Below are 16078 nucleotides of genomic sequence, written 5' to 3'. Positions count from 1 at the left end.
AGCGCATACGCTCAAAAGGTCTACAACCCGACACTTGCCACAGTCAGGATGGATGCTAGGCATCGGACCACCATAGGGACAGATTTAAAGCGCATCTGTCAGCAGCATTGTTCTCAGTAAACCACACACACTGTCAGGTGGGCGACATTACACTGAGTAATATGATACCTTGGTTGATGAAATCCGTCCTATGGTTGTGTAATCTTTACTTTCAGTTTGGAGATAATGATATGCTCATGCTCCGGGGCTGCCTGACGGGGGGCGCTCTATCTGGTGCTCTGCTTACATATTCATCTGTATGCTCTTATGACAGCTCACTGATCGTTTATTGACCTGCCTCCTATTTTACATAATCCATCTAGTAGTGCGGGGCTAGGTAAAATAGGAGGCAAATCAGTGAAGGCACAGTGAGCTGTCATAAGAGCATACAGATGAATATGTAAGCAGAGCACCAGATAGAGAGAGCGCCCCCCACAGGCCGCCCCGAAGCATGAGCACATCATTATATGCTAACTGAAAGTAAAGATTACACAAGAACCAAAGGACGGATTTCATCAACCAAAGTATTTTAATCAGTGTAATGTCGCCCACCTGACAGTTTATGTAGTTTACTGCGCACAATCCTGCTGACAGGTGCACTTTAACTAAAAAACAAACTACACTATTCAGTACAGACAGGCGGTCTGTTGCGCTTTCCTATACAGAAAAACGATACGCAGGTGCATAATGGCCAGATGGAGGCCAAAAGTACACACCTATGGACTATCTGGTGAATAGGAAAAGAAAATCCCGGCACTCACGTGTTGATAATCAGTTGATTTATTCCACAACTCACACAAGACGTTTCAGCCTGTCCAAGGCTTTTTTCAATTGTGGTTAAATACATTCAGTCAAAATATTTATAAACAAATCCCCGGAAATGACATAATTCTCATTAACATAAAAAAAGAGTAGACCAATAAAAAAATTATATATAACAGAATTTACAACAACATACAAAAAATTAAGCAATAATAAACTTAAGTTGCACAATGAAAAAGAACAAGTGAATTCATATATTTAAATAATCCCCAATTACACAAAGACCATATACATCATAGATTGTAAAATTTATTGCATGCATATACCACATTATATCTTTATTTCTCCACATTCTTTTAGCTAAAAATATATAACATTTCATAGTTTTTCCAGAAAAAATCCTTAATGTTTTTAGGATTTTTTAATATTTCCCATGGAATCAAATATATCAATGACAAGTAAATTCATATATATAAATAATCTCCAACCAAATATGAGAATATAAATCCCAAAACATAGATTCCATTTCATAAATGTATCAAAGATATTGCCATCTAAATTTCTCAATGTTCGTTTTATTAAACACATTCTACATTATATCATTTTTCTGGAAAAAAAAAAAAAATTCTTGATATTTCTAGATTTTTTCAAAAAGATTTTTTATTAGAACAATACTGTTTATTACATTTGTGTATACAACTGATTCCTCATGAACAGCCTGCAACAAGTGACTAAATCTATCTTTTATTCTCTTGCCCTTTATAATTCTATTAATAAATACCTTATAAAGAGATCAGTATACTGCCATATTCCCATAGATCCCAATTCACATATAGAAATAATATGATGAATTTTTTCTACTATCACTTTATATCTCATTATAAATTGTAACTACATATAAAGCTACTACTGAAAGAACAATCACAGACATACGGGAATAGAGAACATCTATGTCCTAAGTGATCCTCACCTCCCCCAGATCGTTGTCTGAGATAAAAGTGACTTTTTAAATTTATCCTTTGTTATCCTCTATTCCCTAAATTAGACCTTATTTATTTCGTTAAATGTGACAGTATAATTAACTGTCCACCCGTGATTCCTAGAAATACATAGGGAAGCCGTCCGGCTTACATCATGTCTTATCTCCGCATTCAATCTTATTTAACCCGACAAAATGTGGCAAGTACAATATGCATCCCATTTGTTCCTATGCAGATACTTCAGGATTTCATCGCATCTGAGATGTCTAGAAAGAGAAATAGGATGTATATATTACTCATTATCCTAATCACATAATACCACTAACATCATATTCTCGATTTAGGCCATTTGGATATAAAGTTCCCAAAGTATAAATCCAAAAGGCTTCTCTACGTAAAAGGATTTTTTTGATACTGCCTCCTCTTCTAGGTGTATCTATTTGTTCTAACACCTGATATTTCAATTGGGCTATTGAATGTCCTTTTTCCTTAAAATGTAATGGAAGGGGAAGCGAAGTATCTCCACACCTGATAGTGGATTTATGTTTATTAACCCGTGTTCCTACTGACTGCATTGTTTCTCCAATATATGAAAAACCACACGGACATTTTATCTGGTAAACCACATTTGTAGATTTACACGTGTAGAAGCCCTTAATATTAAATCTTTTACCTGTCCTAGGATGACTTAAATATTCCCCCTTAATTACATTACTACATTGAGCACAATTCAGACAGGGATATGTTCCTTTATTTTTTGTTGTAAGAAAAGTTTGTCTTGGAATTATTGCATCGCTCCCAACATCCGCCCGTATTAGTTTATCCTTCACATTGGGCAATCTCTTGTTACAGATAAGGGGAGGTATATTAAATTCCATCACATTCGGATATGCCTGCCCTAGAATATGCCAATATTTCTTTATAATCTGATCTACTTTTAAATCGACCGGATGATATTCTCTCACAAAGCATATACGTGATTCATCCCTTCTACGTGTTTTTTCATCAGTAACCACCTCTCTTAATGCCCCATTTAGAATACGTTGAGGATAGTCTCTCAATCTAAAATTTTCACACATTTCCTCAATTCTTTTTGAACAGATGGAGGGGTTGCTAACAATCCTAGTCACTCGCTGAAACTGTGATTTGGGGATAGCCTTTTTAACAGAATATGGGTGTGCACTCCTAAAATGTAAGATACTATTCCTGTCCGTATCTTTTTTTATATAAGTCTGTCTCAAAATCCCCTTTCTCATTCCTAAAAACCATAGTGTCCAAAAAATTTATCCTCTCAGTGCTAAATGAAATGGTAAATTTTAGTTCACTCCATACACTATTCAAATCATCATAGAATGTCATTAGGGTTTCTTGTGGCCCCTCCCATACGCAAAAAATGTCATCTATGAACCTAAACCAGGCTCTCCCATGTATCTTGAATAGAGGATGTTCATAGACATAATGCTCCTCAAAAAATGACATATATGTATTAGCGTATGGGGGGGGCCACATTCGCACCCATTGCCGAAACCCTAATGACATTCTATGATGATTTGAATAGTGTATGGAGTGAACTAAAATTTACCATTTCATTTAGCACTGAGAGGATAAATTTTTTGGACACTATGGTTTTTAGGAATGAGAAAGGGGATTTTGAGACAGACTTATATAAAAAAAGATACGGACAGGAATAGTATCTTACATTTTAGGAGTGCACACCCATATTCTGTTAAAAAGGCTATCCCCAAATCACAGTTTCAGCGAGTGACTAGGATTGTTAGCAACCCCTCCATCTGTTCAAAAAGAATTGAGGAAATGTGTGAAAATTTTAGATTGAGAGACTATCCTCAACGTATTCTAAATGGGGCATTAAGAGAGGTGGTTACTGATGAAAAAACACGTAGAAGGGATGAATCACGTATATGCTTTGTGAGAGAATATCATCCGGTCGATTTAAAAGTAGATCAGATTATAAAGAAATATTGGCATATTCTAGGGCAGGCATATCCGAATGTGATGGAATTTAATATACCTCCCCTTATCTGTAACAAGAGATTGCCCAATGTGAAGGATAAACTAATACGGGCGGATGTTGGGAGCGATGCAATAATTCCAAGACAAACTTTTCTTACAACAAAAAATAAAGGAACATATCCCTGTCTGAATTGTGCTCAATGTAGTAATGTAATTAAGGGGGAATATTTAAGTCATCCTAGGACAGGTAAAAGATTTAATATTAAGGGCTTCTACACGTGTAAATCTACAAATGTGGTTTACCAGATAAAATGTCCGTGTGGTTTTTCATATATTGGAGAAACAATGCAGTCAGTAGGAACACGGGTTAATAAACATAAATCCACTATCAGGTGTGGAGATACTTCGCTTCCCCTTCCATTACATTTTAAGGAAAAAGGACATTCAATAGCCCAATTGAAATATCAGGTGTTAGAACAAATAGATACACCTAGAAGAGGAGGCAGTATCAAAAAAATCCTTTTACGTAGAGAAGCCTTTTGGATTTATACTTTGGGAACTTTATATCCAAATGGCCTAAATCGAGAATATGATGTTAGTGGTATTATGTGATTAGGATAATGAGTAATATATACATCCTATTTCTCTTTCTAGACATCTCAGATGCGATGAAATCCTGAAGTATCTGCATAGGAACAAATGGGATGCATATTGTACTTGCCACATTTTGTCGGGTTAAATAAGATTGAATGCGGAGATAAGACATGATGTAAGCCGGACGGCTTCCCTATGTATTTCTAGGAATCACGGGTGGACAGTTAATTATACTGTCACATTTAACGAAATAAATAAGGTCTAATTTAGGGAATAGAGGATAACAAAGGATAAATTTAAAAAGTCACTTTTATCTCAGACAACGATCTGGGGGAGGTGAGGATCACTTAGGACATAGATGTTCTCTATTCCCGTATGTCTGTGATTGTTCTTTCAGTAGTAGCTTTATATGTAGTTACAATTTATAATGAGATATAAAGTGATAGTAGAAAAAATTCATCATATTATTTCTATATGTGAATTGGGATCTATGGGAATATGGCAGTATACTGATCTCTTTATAAAGGTATTTATTAATAGAATTATAAAGGGCAAGAGAATAAAAGATAGATTTAGTCACTTGTTGCAGGCTGTTCATGAGGAATCAGTTGTATACACAAATGTAATAAACAGTATTGTTCTAATAAAAAATCTTTTTGAAAAAATCTAGAAATATCAAGAATTTTTTTTTTTTTTCCAGAAAAATGATATAATGTAGAATGTGTTTAATAAAACGAACATTGAGAAATTTAGATGGCAATATCTTTGATACATTTATGAAATGGAATCTATGTTTTGGGATTTATATTCTCATATTTGGTTGGAGATTATTTATATATATGAATTTACTTGTCATTGATATATTTGATTCCATGGGAAATATTAAAAAATCCTAAAAACATTAAGGATTTTTTCTGGAAAAACTATGAAATGTTATATATTTTTAGCTAAAAGAATGTGGAGAAATAAAGATATAATGTGGTATATGCATGCAATAAATTTTACAATCTACGATGTATATGGTCTTTGTGTAATTGGGGATTATTTAAATATATGAATTCACTTGTTCTTTTTCATTGTGCAACTTAAGTTTATTATTGCTTAATTTTTTGTATGTTGTTGTAAATTCTGTTATATATAATTTTTTTATTGGTCTACTCTTTTTTTATGTTAATGAGAATTATGTCATTTCCGGGGATTTGTTTATAAATATTTTGACTGAATGTATTTAACCACAATTGAAAAAAGCCTTGGACAGGCTGAAACGTCTTGTGTGAGTTGTGGAATAAATCAACTGATTATCAACACGTGAGTGCCGGGATTTTCTTTTCCTACAGACATTGTTTTCCACGTGCACCACCCTAGCTATACGGAGTGCCGACTATTCCTTTTTGATACTTATCTGATGAATAGGGCCTAAGGGAACATTAAATTACACATTGGACAAAGCTTCTGACGTACTCCTTAGGCTACGTCTGCACTGAAGAGTGCACTTAACCCCTTTAGCTTGTAAGTTAGGCTTTCCCAAGAACAAAAGTTCACTTTAATCAATAGATCTTGGAATGATAATTTCAACAATTGAATGTATTTAAATAAAATGTCCCTGTGCGGAGATAAAAAGTGCTCGTGTGTAATGGCTGTATCTGACCGTATAGGAAAACAGTCTGATCATTCCACAGCTCCTGGCCAGGCAGTGGAGCAAAGGAGAGTGTACAGACAGGACAGCATGGGGTCAAAGCTGATTCTTTCTTTGAAGTAAAACATTGTTTAAAAACAGGCAGGGAAATGTTTTACCTCACAAAAAGAATCAGCTGTGATCCCGTGCTGTCCTGTCTGTATAATCTCTTTTGCATCCCCCCCTGCCCAGGAGCTGTGGTATGATCAGACCATGTTCCGGCACGGTCAGACACAGCCATTACACAGGGGCACATTTATAAGATTAAATAAAATGTTCCTGTGCTGAGATAAACACATCCAATTGTGGAAGTTACTATTATTCCAAGATCTAGTGATTAAAATGACCTTTCGCTCATAGGAAAACCCCTTTAAGCTGTATCCACTGTACTGATGAACTCTATACTTACATGGAAGGCAGGGTAAACCCAGGGCTGCTGTCATATTAAGCACCAAGAACAAAACGTACCAAATAACAAAATTCATATATATAAATATTTTGTCCATACTTACAAAAACAGAATCTAAAAGAAGTCTACTGGAGAATCCAAGCAGCTGTACGTAGAGACGACTTCATTCAACCCAGCAAAGTGGATAATGTTCTTAAGTCTGTCAGGGAGGAGAGAATGGATGAAGACAAGCTTGCACAGCTCTACAAGTCACATGCAATGTCAATTTCTAGAGAATAATGAGCTCTGTCCCAGAATCCATTGCATCTCCACATAATCTACACTCGCACACTACCTACAAATGTATAATACCTGCCATTTACCGGTGTGCCATTACTTCTGCTCCATCTGTAATGTTCAGAGCAGTAAGAGGGCAAGTATCTTATGATTGCGTTCTGTGCTTTTGTCTCACTTATGTAATACTGTTGCAATTACCACAGAATAAAATAAATTGTACATTTCACTGCCGACATCATGCCGATTGACAGCTAGCTCCCCGCGGTTAGGCAGCAGGGAGCCAGCTGTCAATCAGGATGACATTGGCAGAGATGACCCATCAACAGAACAAGGCAGAAGAGTTCAGTCAATGCGACATCACTGGAAGCAGGAGAATCAGTGGCAGGAGCCATCCGTGACTGCTCTGAGCAGGCAGAAATCGTCACCATGTTGAACACGCAGGTAATTAGCAACGAGCTACCTGTAAATTCTTATCAGCATAGCAAAAAATAACCAAAGTCTCGGATAACACTTTTATGCTTCAACGAGAGAGTGTGAAAATGTGCCAAATTTATCACAGCAGCTCATATTGGGTGATAAATTTGGAACATCTTTAAGCACCTCTGAGGTGGCTTACTACTGAAGAACGTTGGCTAATTAGAAGCCACAATCCTATCCAGCTAGACCACAACCCTTCCCACTAACATGTGATAAATGTGGCGCAGATTTTGATCCAGAATTCTGGAGCCATTTGAAGAGTAAACCTGCCTTTATTTTTTCCTTAAAACACTGAAGCTTTTCAGGGCAAACTAATGTGGAAGACTTACAAACTTAGTGTAACCGTTGTTTTAATGTTTATTTCATAAATCAATAGTGCAGATGAAAATAAGAAACTTTGTAATATATCTTATCTGAGAAATCTGCTTCTCTCTTTCTGCCAGGACTGATCATTTTCAAAATGCTCAATTCCTGGGTAAAATCTGCATTAGGTGAAGAAAGATTGTTATATTACTGAGATAGGAGATGACAGCTGCTACTGATAAGATCGTATGTAAACTGGAGTGGGAGCTCTGCCTCGATCACCTCTCCCACTCACCTCCTTCCCTCTGCATAGGAGAGGACAGTTGCTAATGTTAAGATGTAACGTAAGAAAAACCAGAAAAATATTCACCAAACTAAATTGGTAATAGGGTATATATATTTACCAGAGAACCATAGACAGAAAAAATACCCAATAAAAGTTAACTTTTAATAATTATCCTTAAAAGTGTACTCTATAGTACAAGTGAGAAAAAAACTACACATATATCTCAAAACAGGATACCATGTAAGGAGAATATAATATGAAATTAGCAATTAATTCAGACAAACTTACCCTGGATAGCACCTAATAAGATTGCTCTCCCTACCTAACAGCGGAGTGTTTTTCACCCTAAGGTTCAGATGGTGTCCCCGCTCCTCGGAGGCTGTCCCTCTCCTTTCCCTAGGTATCCCTACACAGTCAAAAGATGCCACACACATACATACAAATGGACCAATTGTAGACTATTCATGTCATAATTGACATGCTCAATATAAAAAATTACAACAATACCATATCAGTGGGGAGTGGGCAAAAATAGATATAGTTGCACAAATAGAAGGTTTTTGATTTACAGTAGCCCACTAATATAAATAGATAGACATGTGTACCAGTCAGAGCAAGTCCGAAAAAAATATTAAGAATATTTTCATCCCCAATCAAACTAGGATTCAAGCAATGCCATAAATGATATCAATTAGTTGGCCTTTAGTACAATGACTAAATGTAGTCAATCCACAATACAAAATTTCCCAAAGCTATAATAACAATATTTCAGACATCAATATTATAAGATTCCTCAGACTGGTGTAAAGGCATCCGCAAATAAGGTTATAATTATAACCTTATTTGCGGATGACTTTACACCAGTCTGAGGCCAACTAATTGATATCATTTATGGCATTGCTTGAATCCTAGTTTGATTGGGGATGAAAATATTCTTAATATTTTTTTCGGACTTGCTGACTGGTACACATGTCTATCTATTTATATTAGTGGGCTACTGTAAATCAAAAACCTTCTATTTGTGCAACTATATCTATTTTTGCCCACTCCCCACTGATATGGTATTGTTGTAATTTTTTATATTGAGCATGTCAATTATGACATGAATAGTCTACAATTGGTCCATTTATATGTATGTGTGTGGCATCTTTTGACGGTGTAGGGATACCTAGGGAAAGGAGAGGGACAGCCTCCGAGGAGCGGGGACACCATCTGAACCTTAGGGTGAAAAACACTCCGCTGTTAGGTAGGGAGAGCAATCTTATTAGGTGCTATCCAGGGTAAGTTTCCCTGAATTAATTGCTAATTTCATATTATATTCTCCTTACATGGTATCCTGTTTTTGAGATATATGTGTAGTTTTTTCTCACTTGTACTATAGAGTACACTTTTAAGGATAATTATTAAAAGTTAACTTTTATTGGGTATTTTTTGTGTCTATGGTTCTCTGGTAAGATGTAACGTAAAAATATGTCTTCACTGAATGCAGATTTTACCCAGGATTTGAGAATTTTGAGAATGAATGATCACTCTAGAAGGAAAAAGTTGCAGATTTCTCTGATGAGATATATTACAAAGTCGCTTATTTTCATGTGTACTATTACGGTATGTGCACACGATCAGGAGCCGCTGCTGGTTTGACTGTGTGCTTATGCAGCGTCAAACCCGTAGCAGCCAGATGTTACAGCATAGTGGATGGGACTGGTAGAAATCCCATGTCCACTATGCGTCTCCATTCACCTGCGGATCATCTGCGGACACGGACAAGCGGCACGTCTTTCCAGACCGCAGCATGTCAATTTCTCTTGTCTCGAGTCGTTAGTCTCCGCAAGAGAAATGAGAGCACTACAATGTATTGAATGCGGTGAATCAGCATGGTTCAATGAACACATGCGGATTCACCTGCACTCAATAGAAAGCAGCGCTTTGGACGGAGCATAAAGTATACAGAGTCCAAAGCTCTGCTTGTCTGGACCATATGCACATACCTTTAAAGAAGTAGTCCATTACTATGACAACCCCTTCCCATACCCCAAGGTTGGCGCCGATAAAATAAAAAAAGCTTATATTCACATCCCTTGCCGGCGCTGTTCCAGCAGTGTCGGCACTCGCGGTCCCGGGGCTCTCATGCTGTTGTTGTGACCAGTGACCCCGGCGCCCAATCAGCGCTGGCGTCACTGTCCCCACCTTCGTACGAATTGAACATATAGAGGAAGTCCGGGCTGCGGCTGATCTGACTTCCTCTTCATGTTCAATTTGTACGAAGGCGGAGACAATGACGCCAGCACTGATTGAGAGCCGGGGTCATGTGTCACAACAACCTCGAAAGAGCCGCGAGAGCCGACACCGCTGGAATGGCGCCGGCAAGGGAGGTGAGTGTAGGCTTCATTTTATTGGCGCCAAACATTTAGATCAAGAAGGGGTTGTCCTAGTAGTGGAGAACCCCCCTTAATTTATTAAATAAAAAGTAAAATAGTTACACTTTAAATAGGTCTGAATTTTGATAAAAAAAAAAAAATTACATACATGTCTTGCACCACATCTATAAAGTGATGGTTTTTCCTCTCTCAACAAGAGGTTTGGTCTAAATGGAAAAGTAAAATAGTTTGACAGAGGATTACAAACATGACAGCATGTGCCAAATTTCTCTTAGTTGGTGTAATCTAAAAGTGTCTAAAAATGCAACCAATTTATCAAAAAGCACAAGCCACTGATATGTAAAGATTTTCAGACTGTCTAGCCTAAGCTTTCTATGTATCAGACAGGACTTGTTAGTCGGCCTCATAGTTCTCTGTAATGAGGACACATACACACTTCGTGAGCGCAGTTTAGAAGCTTTCTGGAAAAATTAAAAAAACCCTAATGGCAGCTCGGTGGAGTAGCAGTTTCTTCACAGTTATGGCAGACACAATGCTGTTCTCATACATACATTGGAAATGGTATTGAAGCTCCGCTCCATACAAGAAAACGAGGCTGATCTGCAATACCTGAAGAAGACTCTAGATAAGAGAGGGGCATCAGGTTTGGTTCAGCCCAGGGACAAGTGACATCCTTAGGATAGGTCATCAATATCACATTGGTGGGGTTCTTCCACCTGGCATCCTCACCAATTAGCTGTTATCAGCTCCCGTGGTGGCCAGATATAAACCGTGAACGGAGCTGTAAAGCACAACTCCGTCCAAGGGCTTGTTCACACTTTGCGTTGTTAGAAGAAAAAAAAAAAGAAAAAAACGTTTTACTGTCCCAGCAAAGTGAACAAGATTTCTGAAATCTCATGCACACGTTGCTCATTTTTTACTTGCAGATTTGATGCAGTTTCCAATCTGCATAATGTCAATTCTTTCAGCGTTTTTGAAATATTTCTAACATTCAAATGGAGGGTAAAAAACAGCAAAATATTTGTATTTCACGTAGCATTTTTCCTGAGAAGAGAGTTTTTGGTGCCACAAATACTTAACCTGTGCACGTACCCTAATGCATGTATCGGCCACTGCCAGAACAGTAGAAAACATGAGAATAGCTTGTGCCTGAAATTACTCAATTTTTTTTACGTCACTAATTTTTCACAGATCTTGAAAAAAAAAACCTTGAGGCACATTCACACACCTTGCGTTTGCAAGGTAAGCATTTACTAAAGAATCTGTAGCTAGGACTAGAAAGGAAAAAAAACAGTTGACAATCAGATTTCATCCACGGATGTGCCGCTGAGCCACACAATTAGCCCTAGCCAATTAGGCTAATCCCTCAAGTTTTTCCACATAGATTCTGAGGAAAGTAGTATATACGGCATATCTTATAAAATTATTTTCTCTGACAGCCAAAAACTTCACTGAGGAATTGTCTAATTTGTAAACACAGTTGCAGGAATCCCATATACATGTATGGGACGGAGAATGCTTGCGGATGTTATGTAGATTTCTGCACAGATCCAGAATCACCAATTCTAAACGAATGAACCCTTGTGGACGGACAATATTAATCTACCATATGTATTCAGAAAGAAAAATAATTTGACTTTATTTGGTAAAGGTTCAGATATTATTGACACACACAAACCTGACACAGAAGATTTTTACACCCCTCAAGGCAGGCAGACACCCTGCGATATAACCTAGTCTCCCGCACAAGAGGTAGGCAGACAACCGGCGATATGACCGCCGCCCCCCCCTCCCCCTCAACAAGACAGGCAGACAACCAGCGATATCACCTGTCACCCAGTATTCTCCTTGTTGCTTTTCTATAAATTTTTACAGCAAAGCCTAATATGTTTAGGAAACAGTTCAGTTTGGGGCCAGGACACAATCCAGATGCAAGTAGACATACACTGCTCAAAAAAATATTGGGAACACTTAAACAACAGAATATAACTCCAAGTAAATCAAACTTCTGTGAAATCAAACTGTCCACTTGGGAAGCAACACTGATTGACAATCAATTTCACAAGCTGTTGTGCAAATGGAATAGACAATAGATGGAAATGATTGGCAATTATCAAGACACCCTCAATATAGGAGAGGTTCTGCAGGTGGGGACCACAGACCACATCTCAATACCAATGCTTTCTGGCTGATGTTTTGGTCACTTTTGAATGTTAATTTGTTAATTGTGCTTTCACACTCGTGGTAGCATGAGATGGACTCTACAACCCACAGAAGTTGCTCAGGTAGTGCAGCTCATCCAGGATGGCACATCAACGCGAGCTGTGGCAAGAAGGTTTGCTGTGTCTGTCAGCGTAGTGTCCAGAGGCTGGAAGTGCTACCAGGAGACAGGCCAGTACAACAGGAGACTTGGAGGGGGCGGTAGGAGGGCAACAACCCAGCAGCAGGACCGCTACCTCTGCCTTTGTATAAGGAAGAACAGGAGGAGCACTGCCAGAGCCCTGCAAAATGACCTCCAGCAGGCCACAAATGTGCATGTGTCTGCATAAACGGTTAGAAACCGACTCCATGAGGGTGGTATGAGAGCCCGACGTCCACAGATTGGGGTTGTGCTCACAGCCCAACACCGTGCAGGACGCTTGGCATTTGCCACAGATCACCAGGATTGGCAAAGTCGCCACTAGCGCCCTGTGCTCTACACAGATGAAAGCAGGTTCACACTGAGCACATGTGACAGACGTGACAGAGTCTGGAGACGCCGTGGAGAGCGATCTGCTGCCTGCAACCTCCTTCAGCATGACCGGTTTGGCAGTGGGTCAGTAATGGGGTGGGGTGGCATTTCTTTGGAGGGCCGCACAGCCCTCCATGTGCTCGCCAGAGGTAGCCTGACTACCATTAGGTACCGAGATGAGATCCTCAGACCCCTTGTGAGACCATATGCTGGTGCGGTTGACCCTGGGTTCTCCTAATGCAGGACAATGTCAGACCTCATGTGGCTGGAGTGTGTCAGCAGTTCCTGCAAGATGAAGGCATTGAAGCTATGGACTGGCCCGCTCGTTCCCCAGACCTGAATCCAAATGAGCACATCTGGGACATCATGTCTCGCTCCATCCACCACAGGAGTTGGCGGATGCTTTAGTCCAGGTCTGGGAGGAGATCCCACAGGAGACCATCCGCAACCTCATCAGGAGCACGCCCAGGCGATGTAGGGAGGTCATACAGGCACGTGGAGGCGACACACAATACTGAGCCTCATTTTGACTTGTTTTAAGGACATTACATCAAAGTTGGATCAGCCTGTGGTGTGTTTTTCCACTTTTAATTTTGGGGGTGACTCCAAATCCAGGCCTCCATTGGTTAATAAATTTTATTTCCATTGATGATTTTTGTGTGATTTTGTTGTCAGCACATTCGACTTTGTACAGAAAGTATTCAATGAGAATATTTCATTCATTCAGATCTAGGATGTGTTATTTGAGTGTTCCCTTTATTTTTTTGAGCAGTGTATAAGTCACAAATGGCCCTATAGAGATGTGCACCTCCTCATCAGCTGCCCTTTCAATATTATAATCAGAGGGAACATATCTTCTCCAAGCGGTAAAAGGGGAGTGATACCATGAACAAAAACATGAACTTTCTCCCCGAGGACACAAAATGATGTAAATGGGGAAAGAAAATGCCTGCGATCATTCTTCCTGGTGGCCCCTGCACATCCCTCCCTCTCTAAAACATGCAGAACCAGGAAGTAAAACTGCTCCGTGAATATTGTACCCAGAATAGGCATCACTAGTAAGATGACTGGGATTTAAGGTTTTTTTTCAATATTTATAAAAATGTAGTCAATAGCAAAGAATAGCCGGGTACTACGTGTCTCAGATCACTAGTCCAAGGATAGTCGCTGGCTACCAATTCACATTATGTATTCTCAGAAACACTGAAGCATTTCAGAGTAAAATAATCAGGCATTCAATCTGTACAGCCTGAAGATGGGGGGCCATGTGACAGCAGTATAGAGAGGCTGCATGAACGCTTTATGTGGGCAATGGTCAGACAGGAGTCATAGTTAGACTTATTTCTAAATAAATGGATCCCACAGAAAGAATGAGCTCTGCTGCCCCTGCAACAGAACAGTGCAAACAGCACACAGTGGCCAATCAGGTGCCAGCTCTCATTGCTCAGAGGGCTTTGGGGAAATGGAAGAAGCCATGTGATTGGCAGCTCGGGGCCAGCAGTCCGTATAGCACCCCCAGGACAGCAGGCGCCGACCCCCGTCCTGTGCCCGCTCGGAGCCGCACTCAGCCCACCCTGCACTTGTCACTTACCTGCTCCTCAGGCTGCGCTCCCTTCACGGCTCCGCAGAGGTAACTAAACGTGATGGATAAAGCTGTGTGATGGGAAGCAGTGGTAGAATGACATGGATGCCTCTGCCCTCCCTCCAGCCCGGTCAGCCCCGGCTATACGAGAGAGGAGGAGGGGAGCCCGCCGGAGACACACGCGGGAGGCTGGGGGGCATCACAAAGAATAAGAGCGGAGAAAACAAGGGATGGGCGGAGAGAAAAGATGAACGAATGAAGAAAAGGAGAAAAAAAAGAGAAAGAAAAGAAAAGGAAAAAAAGGAAATGAAGGAAGGAAAAAAAATGTCGAGACCCCTCCTCCTCCTCCTCCTGGCAAGCGACGTGCTACGTCCCGAGCGCGCTGTCGTCACGCACTGCGTCCTACGTCACCGGCCCCATAATTCCCTTGGCGTCGCTAGTTCCATCCGGGTAGAGGAAAGAGAGGTGACGTCAAGTCCACGTGACCTGAAGGCGATTGTATCACGTGACAGCACTTTACGACTCTCGGTGCTGGAAGCAGAAGTGCGGTCCGTATATGTGCAGTAGAGTGGATGGTCCACAAACACACGGGGCTTCACTTATCAAATCTGTGCCCATAGCAACCAATCACATCGCAGCTTTCATTTTGGCTGAGCAGCTCAACCCCTTCCCGGCTTCCACTGTACGCGTAGGTGCAGCGGTCAGTGCACTCAACGAAACAGCCGCACATGTACAGCGCCATGATCAGGACGGCTCACAAGAGAGAGAGCGCCATTATCGGCGGGTGTCAGCTGTGAGGGATAGCGGACTCCCTGCTGTACCGGCTGCAATCGGTGCTAGCCAAGGCCGCGGCCATTTAACCCCTCAGATGCTGCCAATGGTGACAGCGGCATCTAGATGAATATTTCCCTGTAGGGGGCGCCCTCTTTATTCCCATCAGCAGCTGCGATAGCGATCAACCCCGGACTCCGTACGTAATTGCCGTGGGATCACCCAGCTACGGTGGCCTGTAAGGTCACCCTGCACCATGAAAGTATTGCAGGATATAGACTAGTGAACATTAATGTCCTGGACTAAGTAAAAAAAAAATTGTTAAAAATGCCCACAAAAAATGGAAAAATGCTGGTTTTCCGTAAAAGTAAATACCAATTATATGTACTTTATTTTTTATCACCACATCCAGAACAAACCGATCTGTGAAACGACCCCATTATGTAACCTGCACAGTGAACACCGTAAAATAAACCAGCCTAAAATATCTATTATTTATCACACCGATACACAAAACATTAGAATAAATACTGATCAAAAAGTGTTAAATAAAAATAAATTGTATCACTGTAAATGAAATCTTGTCCCACAAAAAAAAACCAAGCCCTTATGTGGCTCTGTTGGCATTGCAAAAAAAAACAATTTATTGTTTGTAAAAAAAATAGTTTTTAGTGTGCAAAAGATAAAACTATATGTCGTATCACTGTGACCGTACTGACCCAAAGAATAGTCTTCTTCAAAAATGCTAGTCCATTATTGTAAAAAAATTTAATAGCTCTTGGAATATGACGATGTAAAAATACATATTTTCTAAACTGTTTTAGTTTGCAAAAATAGCAAAATA

The 16078-nt window shown here is 39.9% G+C and overlaps 1 protein-coding gene across 11 annotated transcripts in view; it reads right to left on the bottom strand.

The window, feature by feature from the left end:
• R3HDM2 (R3H domain containing 2) overlaps positions 1-14862 on the bottom strand; it is a 162579-nt gene extending 147717 nt beyond the window's left edge. For 6 of the 11 annotated variants that reach the window (XM_073663325.1, XM_073663331.1, XM_073663336.1 and 3 more), the window contains exons 1-2: positions 14473-14861; positions 6534-6629 (exon numbers count right to left, since the gene is read on the bottom strand). The gene's annotated coding sequence lies outside the window, so the exon portion shown is untranslated. Of the gene's footprint in view, positions 1-6533; positions 6630-14472 lie in introns of all 11 variants that reach the window. The other 5 variants (XM_073663334.1, XM_073663332.1, XM_073663335.1 and 2 more) reach the window with 3 other exon arrangements.
• Positions 14863-16078: the final 1216 nt, after the last annotated feature.

This window comes from Phyllobates terribilis, unplaced genomic scaffold (assembly GCF_046119375.1).
Source record: "Phyllobates terribilis strain yellow unplaced genomic scaffold, ASM4611937v1 Scaffold_2__4_contigs__length_985480577, whole genome shotgun sequence".
Lineage (NCBI taxonomy): Eukaryota > Metazoa > Chordata > Amphibia > Anura > Dendrobatidae > Phyllobates > Phyllobates terribilis.
This window is presented reverse-complemented; position numbering and strand designations above follow the sequence as displayed.